Raw genomic sequence first — 16,522 nt, forward strand, 5'->3', positions numbered from 1 at the left:
CTTCAGGTTATCTGAAAATTTTTCTTTTGACTAATTTAATTGTATCCCTGCTGCCTTATCTGAAGCTTAACATCAAATCCTTTTTTATGGCATGCAAAGAATTCTGATCTTAATGGATAATCCTGTGGGATTATCATAAATACGGATTAGTTGGGTGTGAATTAATGAACCATTTCAAAAAATTATAGGAGAATGTTGGAGGGAGGACCTTCTTCTTCCCTCCTAATGTTTGAGGGAGGCCCAATAACTAGCACCCCTTCTCCGTGCCTGACTTCTGAACAATTGAGAATTCTCCCAAACACTCCCCCTCTCCTCTGGAGAGGAGTAAGTGGCCAGAGTTCAGCAGAGTTAGTCTGTTAATAAGTTAGGCCCACATTGATTTAGTGCTTTTATAAAGCATCTCATCTGAGTCAAGAAAATGTCAATATGTCAATTCAACAACTACGTATTTAACACCTACTAAATTCCGGACACAGTGCCAGATTCTGGCGTTACCAAATTTAATTAAGATTCTCTTAGCCCTTACCTTCAAAGATCTCAGCCTTGTGGGAAAGACAAGCATGTTACAAAAACATACCCTCATTATGTGAGTACCTTAGTATAACATGCTCTGTGAGCACATCGGAGAAGGAGATTAATCCCAATGAGAGGAAGGAGAGAGATTCTTGAGTTCAGTCTTAAAATGGGCCTTCTAACAAGAGGAGTTGTAGGAAGCTAGGCAGGTCATTCTAGGTAAAAATAAAAGGCTCGAGATTGGAGCCTTTCGAGGTTGGAAATGGTTGTGCACACAGGGGAACAGCCAGGAGGGTATGTGGGAGCAGACAATGACACACATGAGCCTGGAGGGGTGTCGTTGACTGGCTGGCAGGTCTGAATCCTGATGAAATTTCTAAGCCCTCTCTCTCCAGGACATATTTTTCTCATTCATGAAAGCAAAGTGCTGCCACTTCAGGGTCCTATGGAGAAAGAATACTGATATCAGGCCAGGAAAAAAAAGCAACAGCTCAAGATTACCCTTTTTAAAAGCTCACTGCCACTTTCAGTAGATGAAAAATGTGTATCTGCAATTCACTGAAGGCAGTGAGTAGTTTGTTCTTGAGTTGCTGTGGCAACTGCTCAATTAAGTGAAAAAAAAGGAAGAAACAAATGTACTCTAGCTGTTCTTGAGCTTAGCATTCTTTCTTTAAAAAGAAAGAAAGAAGGTAACGTGTGGTGAGATATTTTCCCCAAGTCTTTCCTAAGACTCTGCGCCTCACTTTGCATTTCAAGTCGCGTGTCCTGCTTCCCTCTCCCTGCCAAGCCAGACGCTAGGCCTGCTGTCTTCGTGGTTGGGAACGTGAGCTCCAGATTTCATCTCAGAATTTTCTGGGGTAACATTTGCTTACATCCAACTTTCACGGAAGGCCACTTTTATAGATTTCTATTGTTAAGGTAGTGGAGTGGATCCTGTAAGGGAAAAGCAGGTAGGAATAGTGGGTGGGTTCTAGCACCCCAGACTTAGAACATTAAACAAGAGATGTGACTTTTATGAAGACACAGAAAATAACTCCTGCCTGATATACTAAGAAACAAAGGATATAATAAGAGCACCTTAGATGTGTACAATAATTTGCTATTTATAAAACTTTTAATTGCCTCCTTTCCTCTTAGCCACCACCCTCTGGCGTGGGCATTGTTCTCATCACTTTAGACAGAAGAACACCTCTAAGCCATGGTTCAGGGAATGATCTTAATGCAACACGGAACCAATCATGTCACGTCCCTGCATACAGTCCTCAATGCCTCTCTGCCCTTTGTTCCTGGGGTAAGACCTGAGTCCTCACCGTGGCCCTGAGGCCCCGCAGGATGCTTCAGTGCACCGTCCTCCCAGCCTCCCGACTCTGTGTCCAGCCCTGCTGGCCTCCCGCGGCTCCTCTAGGCTGTGGTCTGCTCCTCCTTTGCAGCAGCTGAGGGCTCTTCCTGCTGGGACAGGCTTGCCTTTCCCCACCCACCGTCCCCCCTTGCCCACTTGGCCAACTTAGCGCCCTCTCCCTGACTCCAGTGCATACCAGAGCTCCTGTTTTAATTTTCCTAAGACCCTGTGTTTTATATACATCCATATTTAATATACATTTCTTTATGTGATTATCTAATTAATATGTCTCCCCAGCTAGACACAAAGCTCGTAAGCTCAGGGACCATGTGTGTTTGCCCACCCAGGCCAGGGCTTGGCAGAGCGGGCCTCGGTGTTGAATGAGGGCCTCACTGACATGACCAAAAACACCCAGCAGTTTGGACTCAAACCCAGCTCCTAGGAATCCAGCGCCTTTCTTAGCATGCCACACTGCGTGGCAGGTGTTAGAAATGGAAACCTGCTCCATTGGGTAAGACACTACACAAATACGAGACATTGAAATCTAGAGAAAATACAGTGTGTTCTGTGGGACCAGATTAACTTAGATGTGGATATGTGTGGATGTATAACAAATAGTAACTCCTGGAATATGTGCTAACATAACTCCTGCTTAGAAAATAATGTCGTCTCCTCTCTTGTTCATTCATAGTTCGGGAAAAGCTCACTGGGTCTTTGTATCTGATCCCCTGGCTCACGTCCAGAGGTGTGACATTGACACTTGTGTCACCCCTACCCCCAGGCCTCGGTTTCCTTTCTTGGAAAGCAGGGGTCCTGATTCCTCCTGCGCAGGGTTCCTGAACATACGACCATGGGTATCCCTCTTTCCACCCTGCCATCTCTTGCACAGGGCCTGCTGCTGAGTACTGAGTATAATCAGAGCAGGGACAACACTCGGGAAGGCCAAGGCTGACAATGTATGTGTGTATTTGCGAACCTCATGGTCAAAACCTTGTCTTACCTGAGCTTCCTTTACTTCTGCTTTGGCAGTTGTTTCTTTTTTCTGCGCAGCATTCTGTATGAGGGACTTTGAGCAGTAGTACAGAGCAGGCTGGTTTCCTTGTCTCCTATTATCTGGTTGCTTTTTGGTTGTGGGTTGAATGTGTGCTTTTCCAATATGATGTCATCAGTACCTTTTAAGTATTCCCCAAATACTCTTTGTCAAAGGTTTTTCAAAAGATTATAAAATGTTTCTCTTTTCCTCCTGTGGAACTCTGTACTAAGATTTTAAAACAAAGAAGTGATATAAAGTACAACGTGTTCCAGGAGGCTCACAGCTAGTTCACTCCAGAAACCAAACTTAGCTCTCTTCTGCATTGTCTTGGGAAAGTTATAACAGAGAACCCAAATCGAGAGGGCAGAGTCCTTGGGATGAAGGATTTCCAAATACTGTTTCAAAATAAGAGGTGCTATGTATCAGTGGACTACTGCTGTGAAACTGCCCAGAATTTAAAACAACATCCATTTATTATTTTCCTTGAGACACTAGCGTTGACTGAGCAGATCCACTGATCAAAGCTGGACTCAGCTAGACTCAGCTCTCACACATCCACAGTGTGACGGTCACTTTTATGTGTTAACTTGGCTAGGCTATAGTCCCCCATTATTTAATCAAACACCAATCCAGGCATTACTGTGAAGGTATTTTGTAAATATGGTTTAACATCTACAATCAGCTGACTTTCTGTAAAGGAGATCATCTTTTTTTAAACTGAGATATAACTGACATAATATTGTGTTATTTTTTAGGTATGCAACATAATGGTTTGATATATGTATATATTGCAAAATGATTACTGCAATAAGTCTAGTTAACATTCATCACCACACATAGTTAACAAATTTTTTTTCTTGTGATGTCTTTTAAGATCTACTCTCTTAGCATCTGTCAAAGATACAATACAATATTGTTAACTATAGTCACCATCCTGTATATTATTACATCCCCTGGACTTACTTACCTTAGAACTGGAGATTTGTACCTTTTCGCCACCTTCACTCATTTTGCTCATCTCCCAGCCCCACCTCTGGCAACCACCAGTCTGTTCTCTGTATCTATAGGTTTTTTTTTTTTTAAGATTCCACAAAAAAGTGAGATCATATAGTACTTGTCTTTCTCCGTCTGACTTATTTCACTCAGCATAATCCCTCAAGATCCATCCATGTTGTTGCAAATGGCAGGATTCCCTTTTTTATGGCTGAATAATATTCCATTGTGTGTATATACCACATTTTCTTTATCCATTCGTCTGTCAATGGACAGTTAGATTGCTTCCTTGTCTTGGCTATTGTGATTAATGCTCTGATAAACATGGGAGTGCAGATATCTTTTCAAGAGAGTGATTTCATCTCCTTCATATAAAAACCCAGAAGTGGAATTGCTGGGTTGTATGGTAGGTCTACTTTTAATTTTTTGAGGAACCTCCATACTGTTTTCCATAGCAGCTGCACCAATTTACGTTTCTACCAATAGTGAGATTATCCTTGATAATATGGGTGGGTCTCATCCAATCAGCTGAAAGGCCTTAAGAGCAAAACTGAGGTTTCCCTGAGGAAGAGGAACTTCTATGGTCTACAGTGTCACCTCCTGCCCTAGAGTTTCCAGCCTGGCAGCCTGTCCTCTAGATTTCAGAATTGCCTAGCTAGCCTCCACAATTGTGTAAGCCCATTCCTTGTAGTAAATCTCTGATAGAGATAGGGATAGAGATACATAGGTAGAGTTATATCCTGCTAGTTCTGTTTCTTTATAGAACCCTAACTGGTCAGCTACTGGGTCAGCCAGGGCCCGGCTGGTCTAGGATGGCCTCTCTGGGATGAATGGAACTCTGTTCCACATGGCCTCCCATCCTCAAGCAGGCTACCTCAGATTCATCCTAATGGCAGGGGCGGGGGACCAAGGGAGAATGTGGAAGCATGAAAGGTCCTTGAAGCACAGCCTCAGAAATTGCACACCAGCACCTTCCTCATTCTGTTGGCTGAAGCAAGTCTGACTGGCACAGATTCAAGGGCATGGAATAAGACTCACCTCTCAATGAGAGTATGTGCAAAGTGACATTGCAAGGGCAAGAATGCAGGGAAGAGTGAAAATGTGAGGCCACAGTTGCCACTAACCTAGCACAGACTGTTTGATATGATGATGCAGAAGAGGAACAACATCAAAATTATTTTGTAACAATACACACTACTATATATAAAATAGATAACTAATAAAGACCTACTGTATAGCACAGGGAACTCTACTCAGTACTCTGTAGTGGACTATATGGGAAAAGAATCTTTAAAAAAAAGAGTGGATATAGGTATATGTATAACTGAATCACTTTGCTGTACACCTGAAACTAACACAACATTGTAAATCAACTGTACTCCAATAAAAAATTTTTTTTAATTATTTTGTAACAACCAATATGCCTTTTCCCTCTTTTTAAGGCAGTAAAACTATAAACTAAAATATTCAGAGCCTTAATTTTCTCACTTGCAAATGGAGGATAGTATAGCCCACCTCATGATATTAGCATAAGAATAATGAGATATCTGTGAAAGCTACTGCTGTAGTGCCTGGCAGGAACTCAACAAATGATACTTCTCTTTGATGGTAACACTTGAGCACCTACTACATACTAGAAAAGAGAAGGCAAATATATTTGAGGCACAGGACTGGACATTTTTTTAAGTGTTTTTGTAGCGTCATTATGCATAGGTAGAATCAATGGATAAAGAAAATGAATGCATATACAATGGCATATTATGCAGCTGTAGAAAAGAAGAAAACCTTGTCATTTGTAACAACAAGGATGGACCTTGAGGGCATTGTGCTAAGTGAAATATGCCAGATAGAGAAAAACAAATACTGTATGACCTTATTTATATGTTTAATCAAAAAACAAACAAATTCATAGGTACAGAGAACAGATTGGTGGTTGACAGAGGTGGGAGGTAGGATCAACAGGTTCAAACTTCCAGTTAGAAAATAAGTAAGTCATGGGGATATAAGGTACAGCATGGTGACTATAGTTAATAACACTGTACTGCATGTTTGAAAGTTCCTGAGAGAGTAGATCTTAAACGTTCTTATCACTATGAATGGTAACAAATGCTAATTAGATTTATTGTGGTATCATTTTGCATATACAACTATCATTATGTTGTACACCTGAAACTACTATAATGTTATCTGTCAATTGTGCCTCAATAAGAAATATTCACAGATAAAAATTATTTTTAATACAAAATAATTATTTGACAAAAAGCTTGGTCAGTATGTGGTGATTCCAAAACAGTGTTTGAATTTGCAAGGAAAAAATACACCGTATGGATACAAACACAAACCAATCCCCATAATTTGTCTCCATGGTTTTGAACTTTCTTATTTTAATGGCACATTTAGAAGCTATAGTTTTAAATGTTGGTGCCCAGGGTTTGGAATCAGACGGACCTGAGTTCGAATCTCAGCCCTCACATTAGCTCCATGACTCAGGCACCTCCCTTAACCCCTAAGACACAGCTTCAAATATGTAGACTGGGAACGATAGCACCTTTTTCAGTAGGCTGAAAATGCCCAATAAATGTAGTTATTGTTATTATAACCAATATGATAAAATGATGGAAACATTAGTTCAGGGTTTAGAATGCACTGAAATGCTTTTTTTTTTAATAAATTTATTTCCTTATTGATTTTTGGCTGCTTTGGGTCTTCATTGCTGCACACAGGCTTTCTCTAGTTGCGGCGAGCGGGAGCTACCCTTCGTTGCAGTGTGCAGGCTTCCCATTGCAGTGGCTTCTCTCTTGTTGCTGAGCATGGGCTCTAGGTACACGGGCTTCAGTAGTTGTGGCTCGCGGGCTTAGTTGCTCCGCGGCATGTGGGATCTTCCTGGACCAGGGCTCGAACCTGTGTCCCCTGCATTGACAGGCAGATTCTTAACCATTGCACCACCAGGGAAGCCCCTGAAATGCTTTTTTAAAGTTGTCTCCACTGCCTACTTCACCTGTTAGCACTTTTCCCCAAAAAAACTAACTCTGCACATCGGGGTGTTATTGCACCAGCAGGTTGGGGTGTTTAGAGATGCAAATTCTGTACCTGGAATAGTCTGGAAGTTTATCCGTGAACCATCAAACTTGCTGATCTTAGTCTGTCCCCAAAGACTGTCAATGCAAAGAGGTATTACCACACAGGGTAGCATTAAGTAAACAACTCACAACTTAAGCGGATGATAAGGAATATAAAGGAATCATAATTTGTGATGGAAAAGCAAGAAGAGCAGCAACAAAGCACCCTTCCTGGAAACTGTAAGACTGCCAGTTTCAGCACGTGTACATGCCGGACCTGTATAGCGGCCAAGTGCTTAAAGCACTGAACTAGAGTCCTCCAAAAGCTCTAAAAACATGTTGATTTTAAGTCTGGATTTGGAACATTATTAACCTTTAATAACTTCTGTATCAAATTAGTGGTAAATGCCTTCAGGTAGAGGCAAAAACTGAAATTCTATATACTTGCACCATTGTTCACCCAAGAAAGGATTTTGCAACTGTGGATAAATTCAGTAGGATTCAGTGAGGTTGCCTGCACGTAACCTAACTACAGTTGGCTTAAACAATTTAAAAGGTGGTTTTCTCTCTTAACCACAGTCCAGGGATAAATGGTTGTGGGGTTGGTGCAGCAGTGGCCACACGCGGTCAGACCGGTTCCCTCTTTCCTATCTGCCCTGCTCGGTGTATGGGTAGACCTCCCTTCAAGGTCGCAAGATGGCAGCAGTGCCTCCAAACAGCGCTTTTCCCCACACAACCATTTGCAAAACTGGAATGGGTGAGGCTGATTCTCCCCATGTGTGTCCTTCTCTCTTCTGAATAGGGAGGAAATCTCTCCTCTGAAGCACCCCCCCCCACCAAAGATTGCTTTTTACATCTTTTTGGCCCAGATTTGGCCACAAGCCCGTACCCATCATGCAGAGGATGGGAAAGCAAGGATTTGGCATTTTCAGCATCCGAAGAGGGAGATGGCTGCAGCCTGCAAGAAGAAGGTGGGCTGCTGAGTAGGGGTCTAGGGGTGTCTGCCGCAGGGCTTAGGGAGGAGGGCAGAGGAGGTAGCCCTGGCAGAGCTCTGGTGCCTTCCATGCCACCTCCACCCAGAGTGGCTCCCTTCTTCTTCCACATAGAATCCTGCCCGAATAAAAGCTTCCGTGGATAAATATCATCTGTAACCCTTCGCTGCAAACTCAGATACCTAATATACTAATATACTAATACCTGATATAAGTCAGTGAGTCAAAATTATTTGTTCACTATTACATTCCCAGCATCTAGAATAGTTCCTAGCATATAGGAGGAGCTTGTATTCATTTCCTATTGCTGCTATAACAAATTGCCACAAACTTGGTGGGTTAAAATAACACAAATTTGTTATCTTACAGTTCTGGAGGTCAGAAATTCCAAATGGGTTTACAGGGCTAAAATCAGGGTACCGGCAAGATAGCATTCCTTCTGGAGTAGTTGGGGGAAATCCATTTCCTTGCCTCTTTCTGCTTCTAGAGGTTGCCCACATTTCTTGGCTGGTAGCTGCCTTCCAGCAATGGCATCACTCCGACATCTTCTGCCATCACATCTTCTCTGATTGCATCCGTCCTGCCTCTCATAATGATTCCTGTGGTTATATTGGGCCCACCCAGATAATCCAGGATGATTTCCCCATCTCAAGAACCTTAGCTTAGTCATATCTGCAAGTCACTTTGGCCATGTAAGATAACATATCCACAGGTTCCAAGAATTAGGAGGTGGACATCTTTGAGGATGTGCATATCATTCTGTCTACCACAGAGCTCAATAAATATTTGTAGAATTGTTGAATGAACAGTAGAATCTCAGCATTGGAAGCTGCTTTAGACAGCATGTAGTCTAACCTCTTACAAGGTCTAGGAATCTCCTCACTGGCAGATAGTCATTCCATGTCTGCTTGAATACCTCTGGTGCTGGGGGCTCTCCACCTTCCAAATTAACCTTTCCACTGTTGGACAGCTATAGATCTTAGACATTCAGACCTTTCTTCCTTAGGTTACTTCTGCCCTTCTTTCCGGAGAAATCTACACATTGTATCTTCTATATGACTCTTCTTCCCCAATTTTGGAGAAAAAAAAATGACTTATTGTCTTTTTCATTTACAAATCTTTACTTAGCACATCTCCATCTCAGTCGCTGGGGTTACAAAAAGATGAAAGACAGCCTCCCATCTTCAAGGGGGTTATTGTGAAAGTGAATCCTACACATAAGAAGTTAAATAACAATACAGTTAAATGAGCTCATCCATGTTAAGTGCTCAGTACTGTGCCTGGCATGTAACAAGTGCTCCAAAAATGTTACCTGCTCCTGTTGCTGTTATTACCATTCACAGATGCTCTGGGTCAAATTACTGATGCACCTGGAGTTCGCTGATGCAGCAGTGACTGGAGAAGGCTCAGGGAGGAGGAGGAATGGGAGGAGAGGCAGAATGTAAACAAACTCAGGGTAAAGGAGAAGGCATTCCATGCTGGACAAACACAGAAGGCAGGCGTTCAGAGGCCAGATTAAACAGGTCAAGTTCTAGGAAAATTAATAGATTTATTTATCTCATGTAGGGTTTATCTTAACTAGCTTGGGCAAAACAGCATGAACATGGGCTTCCCTGGTGGTGCAGTGGTTGGGAATCTGCCTGCCAATGCAGGGGACACGGGTTCGAGCCCTGGTCTGGGAGGATCCCACATGCTGCGGAGCAACTGGGCCCGTGAGCCACAACTACTGAGCATGCGCGTCTGGAGCCTGTGCTCCGCAACAAGAGAGGTTGCGACAGTGAGAGGCCCGCACACTACAATGAAGAGTGGTCCCCACTTGCCGCAACTAGAGAAGGCCCTCGCACAGAAACGAAGACCAAACACAGCCAAAAATAAATAAATAAATAAATAAATTTATTTTAAAAAAAAAAAAACAGCATGAACTTTATCCAAGTTGTAGATAGCAGCTGTAGATAACAACTGCCCCACAGCCTCTCCAAGATCTCTCCTCCTGAACCCTTCCTGGGACTTGTAGAGACGTAAGCCCCATGGTCTCAAGTCTAGTGATTGCTTCTAGTGGAAAGAACACTTCTTTCGACCTGCCTCTTTGATTCCCAACTCCAGCCTGGAGATCATCTTTAGCTCCTCTTTGCTCTATGCTCCACGGCCACTAACTAACCCTGTCCCACTCCTCGCTCAGCCTTACCCCCTAAAACCTCAAGGAACTGAACACAGACATTGAAGTTGGAGAACAATGAAAGTGAGAGAAGTAGAGGCAAGGTCAGAGCTAGACTGTAGATGTATGCGTGGTCCGTGTAAAGCTGTTTGTTGCATCTGTAATAGTGATAAGCACGAAGTGCTTCAGGCCACCGAGAAAGCAGGGGGCGCACCCGGGACAAGCAGAAGACTCGGAAGAGGAATCAGGAGGAGTTCGCAAGGAGTTCTTCCAACCCTCCACTTGCTCACCCCATCCAGATCTGCCTTCTCCCAACCTTACTTCCTTTTTAAAGAAAGATGGTGGGACAAAGGATGATGAATGATTCTGTGCAATATTTTTCTCTCTGAAAAACACATGAACACACATCCAGTATGCTTTAATCTAATAATCTGATTTTCCATTTTGCTGAGACTATCTCATAAAAAGCCTATATCCTCATAACATCTACAAAAGTACCCCAGACAGGCCAATATGCTCTGTAGTTCCCAATGATTGACACTAAGCTTTGCCATTTTATTTCTGTTTCATAAGGAATCAGAAAACAAAAGTGGTAAAGGCCAAATAACTCTCCTTGGTAAGACTCTAGTCAGGTGTGACTTTATGGCCAACATTCACTTTAAATGAGGTGAAATCAGAATGAGAACTTTGATCCCTTCTTTAAACCACCAGCCTTGCAAAGCCCTAGGGCCAAATCTGGCACATGAAGCCAAAACCAAGTGTTTCCTCCGTACTCTTCCAGCAATGAGTTGAGTTGGACATATTTTTGAGATGATGAAAACAGGAACTTACAGGATAACATCAGGGAAAAACTTCTTTCTTTAAAATTTCTTATTAGAGACACGAACATTTCAATTTATACATAAAAGAAGAAAAATACCATTCCTCCTCAAGAACTAGATCTGTAAACCACTATTTAAAGTAGTTCATGTAGAGAACCTGCAATTTAATAAGATGGGGAAAAGGCTAGCCTAGCATCTCCTATAGTTTTTCCTCCCTGTTTACTCAATTATACAAGTACTTCCGCAGCAAGACCTCTAATTGTGTAGACTTCAGTGAAAGAGAAATGGAACTTGCTGTAAAATAAATTATTGGGTGTAATTAAATTACATACCACTTCCCATACTTTTTTTTCAAATTGCCCATTACTTTATTTATTTATTTATTTTTTAAACATTAAGCCATTTTCAACATGACTTTTTTTTTTTTTTAATTTTTTAATTTTTGCCTGTGTTGGGTCTTCGTTTCTGTGCGAGGGCTTTCTCTAGTTGTGGCAAGTGGGGGCCACTCTTCATCGTGGCGGGCCTCTCACTATCGCGGCCTCTCTTGTTGTGGAGCACAGGCTCCAGACGCACAGGCTCAGTAGTTGTGGCTCACGGGCCCAGTTGCTCTGCGGCATGTGGGATCTTCCCAGACCAGGGCTTGAACCCGTGTCCCCTGCATTGGCAGGTGGATTCTCAACCACTGCACCACCAGGGAATCCTGCCCATTACTTTAAATGAAAACATTTTTAGAAAAGAGCTGTAAACACTCAAAGCATTTCTCAAGGACCATTCTCCCTTCTTCCTGCTGATACAATGTAGGTATTGTTCCATTTTCCAATATTCTCCTGCTGAAGATCTGAGGAATTTCAAAACTTCATTCACCAGTAAAACTTGAGAGTTCCATTTTCAAATCACTTGATGAGCAGGATCCAGCTTCAGTCCCTCTTTTAGCAGATGAATCCATCTTCGTCTCTATTCATGTGACACCATGAGCATTCCCTACCCTTGTGTAGTGCAGTCGCTCGATACACTCTGTCCTTCTGCAGTTGACACACAGACAAGTCATCACGCTCCTTCTGGGGCAGCAGGAAAGGTGTTTAGAACACGAGCTTGGGAATCAGGAAACCCCACTGGCTGGAGCATCCTGCACAAGTCACATAAGCTTTCGGAGCCTGAGTTTCCCCATCTGAAATATGGGAAATAGCAAACCTGCCTACCCGCTAGTGTTTTCTGGAGGATCAGATGAAATCACACATATTACAAACACTCCAAATATTACCCAAATAGCAGTTCTGATAACCATTTTTAAAATTGTTTATGTGAGGTGTTTTGCTGTTTTTGTTCCTTAAAAGGCATAAAGAAAGAGAATCCAAAAATCTCATTTTCAGGCCCCAAAATGGGGAAATGGTACTATTTTATTTGTTCTTTTTTAATTATTCTTCTTTCCTGTTAAGATTTTGGTTCTCAATAGAGAGGAACCCTTCTGAGAACTGCAGGAACTTTTGCGCCTCAACCCCAGCCCTACTTCCCTGCTATTGCTTCTTATAATCAGAGATAGTGTCTTTAGACAAATTTAAATAGAAAATCCTCATATGCTAACATTTCATGGTTCATGATTCTCCCAGAATTTGGATGATCTGCTTAGTACTAGTTGATTCTCCCAGAATTTGGATGATCTGCTTAGTACTAGTTGAAGTAAGAAAAAGTTAGAAAACACTGCTCCTCACATTGTCTCAGAAACTACAGAATCTCTTTGAAATCAATTTTTTTTGGATTTTGAAAAGAAATTAAAAATGGATTGTTATCTGTGCTCAGTGCCAGAGAAAGAAAATAGTTTTTTCTTTGCAGTATTTGTGAATTTTAGGGCCAAAAATTAATCTTTGCTGTGACATTTTATTGTTATATAAAGCCTCTTTCTCATAATCCCACTTGAAGCTATACACATTTTTTATGCCATGAAACACACACACTGGTTTGTTTTTTTTTTTAATTTATTTTTTGGCTGCCTTGGGTCTTCATTGCTGCGCACGGGCTTTCTCTAGTTGTGGCGAGCGGGGGCTACTCTTCGTTGTGGTGCATGGACTTCTCACTGCGAGGCTTCCCGTGTTGTGGAGCAAGGGCTCTAGGTGCGCGGGCTCAGTAGTTGTGGCTTGCGGGCCCTAGCGCGCAGGCTCAGTAGTTGTGGTGCATGGGCTTAGTTGCTCTGCGGCATGTGGGATCTTCCCAGACCAGGGATTGAACCCGTGTCCCCTGCATTGGCAGGCGGATTCTTAACCACTGTTCCACCAGGGACATCCACACACACACTGTTTAATACAAACGAGAACTAGGAAAACACTCCCCAAATGACCTACTACTTCCCTCTCTTTCCCAGGGGAGGTTTTGTTTTGTGGTCCCCAAAAGGATTTTAAAAATCAACACTGTCTACTCAAGGAGGGGCAGTAGAGGATCTGATGACTGCCCCCCCCCCACACACACACATAACAGTAAGAGGATGCTGATGAGGAAATGTAGCTTGGTATCAGGGCAGTGAGGTCAGTCCTCAGCCCAGCCCTGCGCAGCAGTGGAAGCTCAGATACATCCCAATCCAGTGGTACAACAGAACTTTAGTTGCATCATTCCTATCAGGGTTGCAGCAAGGATCCAGTAAGATCATATCTGTAGAAATGCTGCCAGAGCTGTAAAGCACTGTTTAAGTGTCAGCTTCGTATTATGACATGATCTGCCTTATGATTGGTGAACCATCTATGAAGCTATGTTGTTTTGATCTTGCCCACCACAAATTCAATAATTCAAGGCACTGGGAGTGACAAAACATCCATATCTCAAGGTGAAGATAATAGGACCTCTGATCCAAAAGGAAAACACAAACACACACCAATTAGCTGCTCTTCCTACAAAGAATACCAGAATCCAGCCTTGTAAAAGTAGTTGCTTGCCTACAGATCCACGCAGGGAAGTAAAGTTGAACGCAGGTTGCTTTTACTCTCCTTACGGCTCTGGCTTGACTGGGAATGAGGGATAGAGACCAAAACCAATCTGTAGTCCAAATCCAGCTTCCCCATAAAGCCACCAATCCTACCCTGAGGTTCTAAATGTGTTCAACAGGATTCTAGATTTCTCACCATCAACTACCAACATATTATCAAATACCTAGCACAAAAAAAATGTGGCAACCTGAGTTGGGTTTTGGGGGCTAGTGGTTTTGCTGCAGGCTTTCCTACCTTCACCAGCATTAACAGCGTCATTGCAGGCTGTGTCTGGGTTCCAGACTAGTGAGTCACAACTGGCACTTACATAAATCTGTGCCTGTTTTCGTACTACCTCTCTTTGTAAGTTTCTTCATATTTGGTATGCCGCTTCATGCCCCCAAAGCCTAGTTTTACACTGCAGAAAGTCTTCTATGTCTCACTGTACCCACAAAGCCTAACCCCACATTCAGACTTATAGGCAACAAAGGGCTGAGTGGATGAAGCAGCAACAAGGTAAAAGGCTGCAACCCCCAGAGGCACCCACAAGTACCCAGGGTGGAACTCGGTCGTTAGTGGGTTGTGTTTTCTCCAAGAATGCCTCACCGAAGATGCAGCTACAGTGGAACCGGATATAAACACCTTATCAACCATTTCTCCAAGAAGCTTATCTAACATTTTGCACCTTATATAACTGACATTCTGAAATTAATGCCTCTTATGCAGAACACACCTAGCATTTGAAAAGAAAAGAGATAAGAATTAGGGCCCCCGGAGGCTGTATGACATCTTTTCACCAAAACCAGAAGTGTTTGCCTTTCACTGGTTGTTTCATGTATGTGTGTGTGTTTAAGATGTCAGATAAATTTTATCTACAAAAGATCAACTGTGAAGTCTATTGAGCATCGCTGGAAAATAACACCCTGCAATCAAACATCCCATTCACCGGGGTTTTCATGTCAGTGAGTGCAGTGCAGCACTTTCCTGAGGGAGAGTTTTTGACGGTTGCATCTATGCTCCAGAAACTTGTTCACTATCAATGCATTCATGGAAATGAAGCTGGGGCTCATCTGAAGCATTTGGGCAAACAGAACAGAAGACTGTCAATAAGAGCTGTGGATAAAAGCAGGTCAGACTCAAGAAGCCTAATAAAGGTCAGAAAGGCCCTTTTATAACCTGGCACATTGTTTTATGAATTCAGATTAACCCTGATCAAACTCCCAAGACATGATAGCCAGGTACAAGAAAGATCTGTTACAGTTTGGTCTATAAGGTGAGTGTAAGTCTGATAATTCAACGATAATATTAAAAATTGAGAGAAAAGACCTCATGGTTTCCTCTTAACATTACCTGAATATATTCAATAGCTGTTTGACAAGCAATAAGCAGAGTCTGATTAAACGATTCTTTTCCAGCAAAGCCTATTGAGCCTCTTTCTATGTAGCTGCATCTTAGGCAAACATATTAATTGCTTCAAATAGGTGCCTGTCTCAGGTGGGCTTCCCTAGAAGCAGAGGCTAAGATGGGGATTCTTTGCAAGCGTGTTATTAGGTGTGCTCTTGCGAGACACGGAGAGATGCAGGATAGGGCCGGGGGAGAAGCCAGCTGGATATTAGCTTCAACTCGATCTCAAGGGAACCACTGGGGAACAACTTATACCAGAGTCATCCCAGCTTGAGGGAAGGACCAGACTCCTGTGTGCTCTTAGCAGCAGCTGGGGGATGGGTGTACCAGCCAGGTGAGCAGCAGGACACTAACAGATCCACTATGGTAGCTAAGCTGATGGGACTAAATCTCTAGGAGCCAGACTGTGTGGTAGGAGATGTGGTTCTCATCCCAACCCTGGCCTCACTAAGGACATGATGATATGGCCACGGGCCCCTCACATGGCCTCTGCAACTACCAATTTCCTCATCTGTAAAATGGGAGAGCGGGGATGGTAGAGTTGGATTAGACGATCCCTGCACAATGTGAAATGCAATGATTTCAGTAAGGGAAGTGGGGGGAAGCTCACTGAGGAATAGTGGATGTTCTTTTTCTATTCATGGAAAGGAGTTAATTAATGTAAATGTGTCCCTGAATAACTAGTCCATTGAATACTCTTCCCTCACCTGGAATAGCTCTGGATACACAGGCAAATCTAGGAAGACAAGCAATAAAGTTGCCCTGAAGGCGTATGTTCTAAAAAAGGATGGCAAGGCTCTGTTTTCAAACAGAGTGCTTTTGTGGCAGTTTACCTAAAGGGAGCATTAATCCAACCAGGCAACCTCATTTAACTGACTCCTGTATCAAAGCAAATTAGAGGCAAGAGGCTGGAGTAAAGCATGAGCCAGAGGCTGTCCCTGAAAAACTACACAGCCTCTAGGGAGAGCAGTTTGGAAACATCTATCAAAATTATAAATACATTTGTTCTTTGACTGCACAGCACGCTCTCTGGGAATTAATCCAACAGGTATATATGTGTGAAATGACGTTTATATGAGTTTATTCATTGTGCTACTTTTTCAAAAATAGTCCAAGATTGCAAACAACTCAATGGTCCATCAATAAAGAACTAGTTAAAAACAGTAACAACTATGGTACCTTCCATACAGTGGAATACTGTATAACCCAAGAACATCTGTATGGATACAGAAGGTTCTCCTGGATATACTGATAAGTGAAAA

General features: G+C 42.6%; 1 protein-coding gene across 2 annotated transcripts in view; it reads left to right on the forward strand.

Moving 5' to 3' along the window:
• Positions 1-16,522, forward strand: part of AK5 (adenylate kinase 5) — a 251,823-nt gene that overhangs the window by 167,954 nt on the left and 67,347 nt on the right. The window lies entirely within an intron of this gene.

Source organism: Balaenoptera acutorostrata, chromosome 1, assembly GCF_949987535.1.
Source record: "Balaenoptera acutorostrata chromosome 1, mBalAcu1.1, whole genome shotgun sequence".
Classification (NCBI taxonomy): domain Eukaryota; kingdom Metazoa; phylum Chordata; class Mammalia; order Artiodactyla; family Balaenopteridae; genus Balaenoptera; species Balaenoptera acutorostrata.